The following is a 12,296-nucleotide window of genomic DNA, read 5'->3' as shown; positions in this document are numbered from 1 at the left end:
ACTTCCCTGGTCGTCTAATGGTTAAGAATTTGCCTGAAAATGCAGGGGACACAGGTACAATACCTGCTCTGGGAAGATTTCCCATCTGTGGGGAACTGGGCCCATGTGCCACAACTACTGAGCCCATGCTCCACAGCAAGAGAAGTCACTGCAGTTAGGGGCCCACACATCACAGCTAGTGAGTAGCCCCTGCCTACTGCAGCTAGAGAAAAGCCCATGTGCAGCAACGAAAGACCAGTAGAGCCAAATATAAATAAATAATTTACAAAAAAAAATAGAGATCAGTGGCATCAGACTATTGCCTGGATTATAATCACATTAGGTTAAAATCTCTAGTCACATCACTCTGGTCCAACTCTTTGCAACCCTATGGACTGTAGCCTGCCAGGCTCCTCTGTCCATGGGATTCTCTGGACAAGAACTCTGGAGTGGGTCGCCACGCCTTCCTCCACGGGATCTTCTGGACCCAGGGATCAAATACTGAGTCTCTCGTGTCTTCTGCACTGGTGGGTTCTTTACTACTGTGCCACTGGGTGGACATCAAACCTGCATCTGCAGCACCAATCCCAGTGCCCAGTATGTGAGAGGCACTCAATAAAAATTTTTTGAGTGAGTGAATGAAAGGATGAATAATTATACAGAGGAACTAAAGTTAGGATTTATCGTGCTTTTTAGCTATCTTTGGCTTGACATTATGAACTTCCTAAGAGTTCTGGAATTGCAAACATGGAGATTCCTGTGGACAAGACCAGCTTCCTATTTTCATTTACTCAATTCATGTGTGCTGAACCACTACCACATAAAAGGCAAGGTGTTAAATATTGTGAAAATTTCACTAGAATATTTATGGTTCTTCTTCATCTGTGTCTGGAAAATACTGTTAGTAAGTAGAGAAATCGTAATTTTCCTTCCCACCTCTTCTTCCTGCATTATAAGCTGCCTGCTTCCCACATCAATAAGGCTGGAAAAGGAAAGTGTATGCCTATAGAGACAAAGTTAATGTTAAGATTTCCTGTTACTCCTGTTACTCATCCCGGATTTCTATGACAGTCTTATAAACGGGGAAATAATATTAAATTTTCCATCAAGACCATGTTCCTGTTAAATTAAACATGTCTTATAAATCAAATGTTTTGTTCTACTAACAGTAAAATTGGAGAGTTTCATTTTCATTTATGGTCATCTTCAGTTAGGAATAATTCCTAACACAAAAACGTAAGTTAATTGTTCTCATTCCTGAACACACTCACCAAGGGAGTCTTAAAAACATATAATGCAATTTCCTGACTTTACCTAAGATCCACTAAAACTGAATATCTTAGTTTCATTTTCAAATTGCTTTTCCAAAGAAGAGAAATTTAGAAGCAACTATATATTTTTACTATGTGGGAAGAAAAGAAATAAGAAAGTAACTGGAGGAGAATATGGGGTAAAGGGAGGACTACTTCTGAAGATGAAATGTCTAACACCATGCTTCTATCCTTACAGGAAAGATACAAGTTGAGAGAGAAGGACAGATGTATTAGTGATTAAGGGGAGGATATAATCCTAGAGACAAGTCATTTAACAGGTAAAAGTGGATGGATCCAGTGCACAAGGAGAAGGGCTAGCCTTTGATAAGATCGTGAATGTACATCTATATTAAAGGAATACTAGAATAGTATGGTTCATTGGTAGATTCTGCTATGAAAGTATGTCAAATTTCTACTTTCTCAATGAAACTGGAAACAAGGTTATGAAGAAAAGAGTGAGAAGAGAGGATAGAGGTATGCTGGAGGTTTGAGAAGGGAAACAATGACATAAAATTCTTATCTAGGAAGACGTGACCAAAATGGCAGAATAGGAAGACCCTGAGCTCACTTCCTCCAATAGGCACATCAAAAATACAAGCATTTACAGAGCAATTGTGTATAAGAAATACCTGGAGACTAGCAGACAATGTTTTTCACAACTACCGATATAAAGAATAAATGACAATGATTTAGGTAGAAGGGGCAGAGACATGATATAGTCAAGTCCTTATCCTGGGTAGGTAACCCACAAACAGCAGGATAATCGCAATTGCAAACTTCTCCCCAAGGAGCAAGGATTCTGAACCTCACACTGAGCGCCCCAGCCTGGGGGTTGTGGGGACTTTCAATAAGAAGATAAGCCTCTTGAAGGCTAGTCACACTTATGTGGAGGAGAGTCAGAGGGAGGACCATAGGAAACAGAGAACCCACTCTTAGGGAGTGTGCACAGATCTCATATACTATGAGGCCCAGAACAGAGGCAGTAGCTCGAAAGGAAACTGGCTCAGTCCATTGGTTGATTTTGAAAAGCCTCCCAGAGAGACAGAAACAAGTGGAGTTTCCCCTTGGAACACAGATACTGGAGGCAGCCATTTTGGGGAGCCCATTTTACCCCAGGGATACAGTGGCCACTTTGGAGCCCTCTCTCTATCCTATAAATGCCAAGGGCTTACCTGCTCACCAGAGGTTTGGCACCAGTCCTGGGATCCCATGGACTGAGCAGCCAGATGCACTGAGACCCAGACCCACCCACCAGTGGCCTAGAAGCTACGACCAAGACAGAACCTGGCAGCCAACCAGGTTGAGGCCCAGTCCTGCCTGCCAGTACACCCATCATAGTCAGCCCTGCTGCAAAAGAATGGCCCACACAGTCCACAAAGAGGGATATTTGGAGCATATAGCTCTGGGGACATAAGGGGAGTGTGATGCCAGCCCCATTGTAAGTCTCATACACAAAGTCACTTCTCCAACATCAGCATATATAACTTACTTAATATAGAGAAATAAACACAGAGGATTAGGCAAAAGGAGGAGACAGAGAAATATGTTCCAAACAAAGGAGTAAGCCAAAACCCCAGAACAAGAAATAAGCAAACTAGACATAAGCAATATTCCCAAAAAAGAATTCAAGGTAATAATCATAAAGGTGCTCAATGAACTTGGATGAATGGATTAACTCCTTCTAATAAAGCATAAGCAAATAGAACTGAAGAAAAACATAGTGGAAATTAAAAATACACTAGGAGGAGTCAACAGTGAAATAGACGATACAGAAGAGCAGAACAGCAAACTGAGAGAGCAGTAGAAATTATTCAAGTGAACAGAAAGAATAATCTTTTTAAAATGAAGATAGTTTAATAGACATCTGGGACAACATTATGCATACTAATGTTCACATTTATAAGAGTCCCAGAAGAGAAAGAGAAAGGGGGAAGAGATTTTATTTGAAAAGATAATAGCTGAAAACGTCCCTAGCCTGGGAATACAGACTAAGTCTAGAAAGCACAGATAATCTGAAACAAGATGAACTCAAAGAGGTCCACACCAAGACACATTATAATTAAAATGAAAAAATTAATAATAAAAAGAGAATCTTGAAGCAACAAGATCATATACAAGCAACTACTTGTATACAAGGGAACTTCCATGAAAATCATTAGCTGACTTTTAAGCAGAAACTTTTTGGACCAGAAAGGAGTGGCATGATACATTCAAAGTAATGAAAGTTAAAAACCATACAATAAAGAATATGCTACAAGGCTATAATTTAGATTTGAAGGAGACATAAAGAGGTTCAGTTCAGTTCAGTTCAGTCGCTCAGTCGTGTCTGACTCTTTGTGACCCCGTGAATCGCAGCATGCCAGGCCTCCCTGTCCATCACCAACTCCCGGAGTTCACTCAGACTCACATCCATTGAGTCAGTAATGTCATCCAGCCATCTCATCCTCTGTCATCCCCTTCTCCTCCTGCCCCCAGTCTCTCCCAGCATCAGGGTCTTTTCCAATGAGTCAACACTTCGCATGAGGTGGCCAAAGTACTGGAGTTTCAGCTTTAGCATCATTCCTTCCAAAGAAATCCCAGGGCTGATCTCCTTCAGAATGGACTGGTTGGATCTCCTTGCAATCCAAGGGACTCTCAAGAGTCTTCTCCAACACCACAGTTCAAAAGCATCAATTCTTCGGCGCTCAGCCTTCTTCACAGTCCAACTCTCACATCCATACATGACCACTGGAAAAACCATAGCCTTGACTAGACGGACCGTAGTCATTTACAAACAAGCAAAACATAAGGATGCAGCGCCAATAAATGGGATTTACAAGGAATGTTAAAAGGACTTATCAAAACAGTAAAGAAGACCACAACTAGAAATATGAAAATTATGAAAAGTTTCTTCAGTAAAGGCAAACATAAAGGTAGTAAATAAAGCACTTGAAAAGCTAGTAGAAAGGTTAATATACAAAATAGTAAAATAACATATAGGGACACAATAACTAGTTAGGGATACACAAAAAATATGCAAAATATGTTGTAACAAAAAACATTACGCTTAGAGGAATGGGGAACAAAAACACAGGGTTGTTAAAATGTATTTGAACTTAAGAGATCAGTAACCTAAAAATATCATACATGTGTTATATATAAATCTGAAAAATGTTATATGAACTTCATGGTAACTATAGGTATGTATGCGAAAAAAGAGAAAAGAATCTAAACATAACACTAAAGATACTTATCATCAAATCACAAGAGAAGAAAGCAAAAGAAGAAGAAACGAAGAGACCTACAAAAGCAACAGAACACAACCAACAAAATGGCAATCCAGGACACTATCGTTGTTGCTCAGTCGCTAAGTCACGTCTGACTCTTTGCAACCCCATGGACTGCAGGACGTCAGGCATCCCTCTCCTTCACTCTCTCCTGGAGTTTGCTCAGATTCATGTCCATTGAGTCAGGGATGCTATCTAACCATTTTATCCTCTACTGCCCTCTTCTCCTTTTGTCTTTCATCTTTCCCAGCATCAGGGTCTTTTCCAATGAGTTGGCTCTTCACATCAGGTAGCCAAAGTATTGGAGCTCCAGCTTCACATCAGTCCTTCCAATGAATACTCAGGGTTGATTTCCTTTAGGATTGACTGGTTTGATCTCCTTGCAATCCAAGGGACTCTCAAGAGTCTTCTCCAGCACCATAATTCAAAGGCATCAATTCTTCGATGCTCAGCCTTCTTTATGGCCCAATTCTCACATCTGTAAATGACTACTGGAAAAACCATAGCTTTGACTATGTGGACCTTTGTTGGCAAAGTGATGTCTTTGCTTTTTCAAAAAAAAATTATTTATTTTTTAATTGAAAGATAATTGTTTAAAGAATTTTGCTATCTTCTGCCAAATATCAACATGAATCAGCCACAGGTATACATATGTCCCCTCCCTCTTGAAACCTCCTCCCATTTCCCTCACCATCCCACCCCTCTAGGTTGTTACAGAGTCCCTTTTTGAGTTCCCTGAGTCATACAGCAAATTCCCATTGGTTATCTAGTTTACATAGATATCTAGTTTCTAGATATCATGGTTATCTAGTTTCCATGCTATTCTGTCTTTGCTTTTTAATACAGTATCTAGTTGGATAGATACAAGGAGCAAGTATCTTTTAATTTCATGGCTGCAGTGATTTTGGAGCTTAATAAAATAAAATTTGTCACTGTTTCCCCTTTTTCCCCTTCTATTTGCCATGAAGTGATGGGATCAGGTGCCATGATCTTAGTTTTTTGAATGTTGAGTTTTAAACCAGCTTTTTGACTGTCCTCTTTCACCCTCAACTAGAGGTTCTCTAGTTCCTCTTCACTCTCTGCCAGTAGAGTAGTATAATCTGCATATCTGAAGTTGTTGATATTTCTCCCAGCAATCTTGGTTAAGTACATACCTATTGATAATTACTTTAAATGTTAATAGACTAAGTGTGCCAATCAAAAGACCTAGAATGAGAAGAGAGGGGGAAAAAAAAAAGAAGACAGAGAGTAGCCAAATAGATACAAAAATAAGATCCATATATATGCTGCCTACAAGAAACTTACTTCAGATATGGTGACACATACAGACTAATAGTGAGGGGATGGAAAAAGGCATTCCATGAAAATGAAATGAAAAGAAAGCCGGGTTAGCAGTACTAACAAGCTTGAAAACACAAAATAAGCTTGAAAACAATCACTTTAAGAAAAGGCAAAAAAAAAAAAAAAGATATTACATGGTATAGAGACCAATCTAACAAGAAGATATAACAACTGTAAGTATATATGCACCCAATTTAGAAGGACCTAAATGCATAAAACAAATGAACATAATATTCAGAATATATTTTGAATATAGAATATAATAGGATTTGTTGATGGATAGATACAAAGTGTGAAAGAGTCAAAGAGAAGGGTCAAAAATCACTTCAAGTATTTTGGCCTGAGCATGAAGTAGATTACAGTGCCATTCACTGACACAGAGACCTTTGCAGAAGAAGGAATCAAGAGTTCAGTTTCAGCATTTTTCATGTAATATTACCATTATTAATATATATGACCACCATTTCATTAGATGATCAGTCATCAAAGACAGACCACAAATTCCCCAAAGCCCAAATAGCCCAATTTTTAACATATGATGCTGTGATATTGTGGTATAAGAAATGTATGTTTAATCTTTTCCTGGCTCTAAGTGCAAGAGCGTCTGAGCCCCTTGGAATTTCTTGCTGCTGCTGCTAAGTCGCTTCAGCCGTGTTCGACTTTGTGCGACATTGGTTCCCCCGTCCCTAGGATTCTCCAGGCAAGAACACTGGAGCGGGTTGCCATTTCCTTCTCCATTGCATGAAAGTGAAAAGTGAAAGTGAAGTCGCTCAGTCGTGTTCATCTCTTAGCGACCCCATGAACTGCAGCCTACCAGGCTCCTCCATCCATGGGATTTTCCAGGCAAGAGTACTGGAGTGGGTTGCCATTGCCTTCTCCAGGAATTTCTTGAGTGATGGGGTAAGAAGAGAATTTTTTGGTATTCACGACTGTCTACTTTCAGCCACTCCTGGATTTATGCTAATGAGAGGGCTAATGTTAGAGGCTCCTAGAGGGCTTCAGGATACGAGCTAGTTGCCAGAAATACCAAGGCATGACTATAGCATTGGAGTTTTCAGCTCTATTGCCCATCTTCTGGGGAGGAAAGGACTGAAGACCAAGTCAATTACCAATGGCCAATCACAACTGTGGAACTAAACTTTCACAAAACTCCCTAAATGGTGGGTTCAGAGAGCTTCCAGGTTGGTAAACACATTGAGGTGTTGAGGGGGTAATGTGCCTCAACAGAACAAGGAAGAACCCCAACCCTCTATCTTGCTTTAGGCATCTTCTGTTGGACTGTTCCTGAGTTGTAACTTTTATAATGCTACTAATAGTTAAGTAGAGAACTTTATGAGTTGTGCAAGTCATTCTAGCAAATTATCAAACCTGAGAAGGAGGGGTCTATGAGAACCCCCAACTTTGTAACCAAGTCAGATATTAATGTGAGTAACCTGAGAAGTGCTTACTCCTTGGAAGGAAAGTTATGACCAACCTAGATGGCATATTAAAAAGCAGAGATACTACTTTGCCAACAAAGGTCAGTCTAGTCAAGGCTATGGTTTTCCAGTGGTCATGTGTGGATGTGAGAGTTGGACTGTGAAGAAAGGTGACTACCGAAGAATTGATGTTTTTGAACTGTGGTGCTGGAAAAGACTCTTGAGAGTCCCTTGGACTGCAAGGAGATCCAGCCAGTCCATCCTAAAGGAGATCAGTCCTGGGTGTTCATTGGAAGGACTGATGCTGAGGCTGAATCTCCAATACTTTGGCCACCTCATGCAGAGAGGTGACTCATTGGAAAAGACCCTGATGCTGGGAGAGATTGGGGGCAGGAGGAGAAGGGGATGACAGAGGATGAGATGGCTGGATGGCATCACCGACTCGATGGACGTGAGTTTGGGTAAACTCTGGGAGTTGATGATGGACAGGGAGGCCTGGCGTGCTGCAATTTATGGGGTCACAAAGAGTTGGACACGACTGAGTGGCTGAACTGAACTGAACTGAACCTGAAAGCCAATACTTGGCACTGGCATCTAAAGTGGATACTGACACTAACTCTGGGTAATTAGTGTCAGAATTGAGTTGAATTATAGGACACCCTGTTGTTGTCTGAAAAATTTGAGAATTGATTAGTGTGACAAAAATCCACACACATTTAGTGTCAGAAGTGCTGTGAGTAAAAACATATCAAAGATAGACAATCCTTAAAATTAATTGAATGAATTTTATAGTATATCTACTGAAATATTAACTACTTGCCAGGAATTTATTATGGATGTGTTCTAAGTCTTGGGATGAAAATGCAACTTTATATCCCTTATGAGAGGTAATTGTAAAAAAAAAAAAAAGTATCTTTTAACAAAATAGACAAGGTTCTTGCAAAGTTTATTTTAAAAGAGAGAGAGAAAAAATGTATTTAAAATATTATGAATAAAAGTAAAACTCTATTGAAACAGATCTTGAAAATCATAAGAGTAATAAAATTTTAAAACTTAAATATTAGACAACTTAGAAAATATAACAAACAAAACTGAGAAAAAAGAATATTTCTTTAACAGATTAAAAAAATGAATATAACAAAGTAAATAAACAAGATGGATCTATTTTATAGATAACTTCTACAAAACTTTCAAGAAACAGATAAACTGTATCTCATAAACTATTCGAGAGAATGCCAGAGATTAACAAGAAATTGAAAAATTTCATAACTCATTTTTGAAAATACAAGCCTTGAAAATTTGTATAAAATAGCAACTTTTACTCTAAGTAATCTATACACTGTCATAAACTTAGCTATTATCAAAATCCAAATATGAATTTTCAAAGAACTTAATAAGCTGACAACAGAATTCATACAGAAGAATAAATGGCCAAAGTATAACCAAAACAAAGCAGAAGAAGGAAAATAAAGAAGCAGGATTCAGTTTGCTGCATATAAAGACTGGATAGTATCTTGCTGAACTGTGGTGGGGAAAGATTTCTTGAGATTAAAAAAAAAACTACCAACTATTAATGAGGCAATTAAAAAATTTCACTTCATTTAGATTAAAACCTTTCATATGAGAAAAGATATCAAAAAATGAAAACATAAGCTAAATACTCAAAAGCTATAATCACAACATATTTAACTAACCAATGATTATGATTCAAAATATATAAATAAATCTTACAAATTTATATAAAGACAATCCAACAGAAAAAAGGGAAAAGGAAGGCAAATAGGTTCATAGGGAACAAGGAAGCTGAATGACAGGCTTGTAATAAGACATTTAAAGTTTATTTATTAAAATTTAGTAGCAAATAATTTTTGTAAGTAATTGACAAAGTCGATACATGAATTAAAATAATTAAATAAATTTAATTACAAATTAAAACAATGAGATATTAATTTAGAGCATCAAGATTTGCAGAAATTGATAAATCTGGTAACAGCTATGTTGGCAAGGATTCGGAGAAGGGAAACACCTAAACCTTATTGGTAGAATCATTCATTAAAATCATCAGTTTGGAAAGTTACTTGACAGTTCAATTCAGTTCATTTCAGTCGCTCAGTCGTGTCCAACCCTTTGCGACCCCATGAATCGCAGCACGCCAGGCGTCCCTGTCCATCACCAACTCCCGGAGTTCACTCAGACTCACGTCCATCGAGTCAGTGATGCCATCCACCCATCTTATCCTCTGTCGTCCCGTTCTCCTCCTGCCCCCAATCCCTCCCAGCATCAGAGTCTTTTCCAATGAGTCAACTCTTTGCATTAGTTGGCCAAAGTACTGGAGTTTCAGCTTTACCATCATTCCCTCCAAAGAAATCCCAGGGCTGATCTCCTTCAGAATGGACTGGTTGGATCTCCTTGCAGTCCAAAGGACTCTTCAGAGTCCTCTCCAACACCACAGTTGAAAAGCATCAGTTCTTCGGCACTCAGCCTTCTTCACAGTCCAACTCTCACATCCACACATAACCACAGGAAAAACCATAGCCTTGACTAGACGGACCTTAGTTGGCAAAGTAATATCTCTGCTTTTGAATATGCTATCTAGGTTGGTCATAACTTTTCTTCCAAGGAGTAAGGGTCTTTGAATTTCATGGCTGCAATCACCATCTGCAGTGATTTTGGAGCCCAAAAAAATAAAGTCTGACACTGTTTCCACCATTTACCCATCGATTTCCCATAAAGTGATGGGATCAGATGCCATGATCTTCATTTTCTGAAATTGAGGTTTAAGCCAACTTTTTCACTCTCTACTTTCAGTATCATCAAGAGGCTTTATAGTTCTTCTTCACTTTCTGCCATAAGGGTGGTGTCATCTGTATACCTGAGGTTATTGGTATTTCTCCCGGTAATCTTGATTCCAGCTTGTGTTTCCTCCAGTCCAGCATTTCTCATGATGTACACTGCTGCTGCTGCTGCTAAGTTACTTCAGTCGTGTCCAACTCTGCAACCCCACAGATGGCAGCCCACCAGGCTCCACCGTCCCTGGGATTCTCCAGGCAAGAACACTGGAGTGGTCTACCATCTCCTTCTCCAAAGCATGACAGTGAAAAGTGAAAGAGAAGTCACTCAGTCGTGTCCAAGTCTCTACAACCCCATGGACTGCAGCCCACCAGGCTCCTCCATCCATGGGATTCTCCAGGCCAGAGCACTGCATAAAAGCTAATAAGCAGGATGACAATATACAGCCTTGACATACTCCTTTTCCTATTTGGAACCAGTCTGTTGTTCCATGTCCAGTTCTAACTCTTGCTTCCTGACCTGCATACAGATTTCTCAAGAGGCAGGTCAGGTGGTCTGGTATTCCCATCCTATTCAGAATTTTCCACAGTTTATTGTGATCCACACAGGCAAAGGCTTTGGCATAGTCAATAAAGCAGAAATAGATGTTTTTCTGGAACTCTCTTGCTTCTTCCATGATCCAGCGGATGTTGGCAATTTGATCTCTGTTTCCTCTGCCTTTTCTAAAACCAGCTTGAACATCAGGAAGTTCACGGTTCGTGTATTGCTGAAGCCTGGCTTGGAGAATTTTGAGCATTACTTTACTAGCATGTGAGATGAGTGCAATTGTGCAGTAGTTTGAGCATTCTTTGGCATTGCCCTTCTTTGGGATTGGAATGAAAACTGACCTTTTCCAGTCCTGTGGCCACTGCTGAGTTTTCCGAATATGCTGGCATATTGAGTGCAGCACTTTCACAGCATCATCTTTCAGGATTTGAAATAGCTCAACTGGAATTCCATCATCTCTACTACCTTTGTTCGTAGTGATGCCTTCTAAGGCCTACTTGACTTCACATTCCAGGATGTCTGGCTCTAGATGAGTGATCACACCATCATGATTATCTGGGTCATGAAGATCTTCTTTGTACAGTTCTTCTGTGTATTCCTGCCACCTCTTCTTAATATCTTCTGCTTCTGTTAGGTCCATACCATTTCTGTCCTTTATCGAGCCCATCTTTGCATGAAATATTCCCTTGGTATCTCTAATTTTCTTGAAGAGCTCTCTCGTCTTTCCCATTCTGTTGTTTTCCTCTATTTCTTTGCATTGATCTCTGAGGAAGGCTTTCTTATCTCTTCTTGCTATTTGTTGGAACTCTGCATTCAGATGCTTATATCTTTCCTTTTCCCCTTTGCTTTTTGCTTCTCTTCTTTTCACAGCTATTTGTAAGGCCTCCCCAGACAGCCATTTTGCTTTTTTGCATTTCTTTTCCATGGGGATAGTCTTGATCCCTGTCTCCTGTACAATGTCACGAACCTCAGTCCATAGTTCATCAGGCACTCTACCTATCAGATCTAGGCCCTTAAATCTATTTCTCACTTCCACTGTATAATCATACGTGATTTGAAGGAGATCAGCCCTGGGATTTCTTTGGAAGGAATGATGCTATAGCTGAAACTCCAGTATTTGGGCACCTCATGCAAAGAGTTGACTCATTGGAAAAGACTCTGATGCTGGGAGGGATTGGGGGCAGGAGGAGAAGGGGACGACAGAAGATGAGATGGCTGGATGGCGTCACTGACTCGATGGACATGAGTCTGAGTGAACTCTGGGAGTTGGTGATGGACAGGAAAGCCTGGGGTGCTGTGATTCATGGGGTCGCAAAGAGTTGGACACGACTGAGCAACTGAACTGAACTGAACTGAACTGTGTGGTCTAGCGGTTTTCCCTACTTTCTTCAATTTGAGTCTGAATTCGGTAATAAGGAGTTCAACGTCTGAGCCACAGTCAGCTCCTGGCCTTGTATTTGTTGACTGTATAGACACTTCTCCATCTTTGGCTGCAAAGAATATAATCAATCTGATTTTGGGGTTGACCATCTGGTGATGTCCATGTGTAGAGTCTTCTCTTGTTTTGTTGGGAGAGGGTGTTTGCTATGACCAGTGCATTTTCTTGGCAAAACTCTATTAGTCTTTGCCCTGCTTCATTTTGC

Source organism: Capricornis sumatraensis, chromosome 2 (genome assembly GCF_032405125.1).
Source record: "Capricornis sumatraensis isolate serow.1 chromosome 2, serow.2, whole genome shotgun sequence".
Classification (NCBI taxonomy): Eukaryota; Metazoa; Chordata; class Mammalia; order Artiodactyla; family Bovidae; genus Capricornis; species Capricornis sumatraensis.
This window is presented reverse-complemented; position numbering follows the sequence as displayed.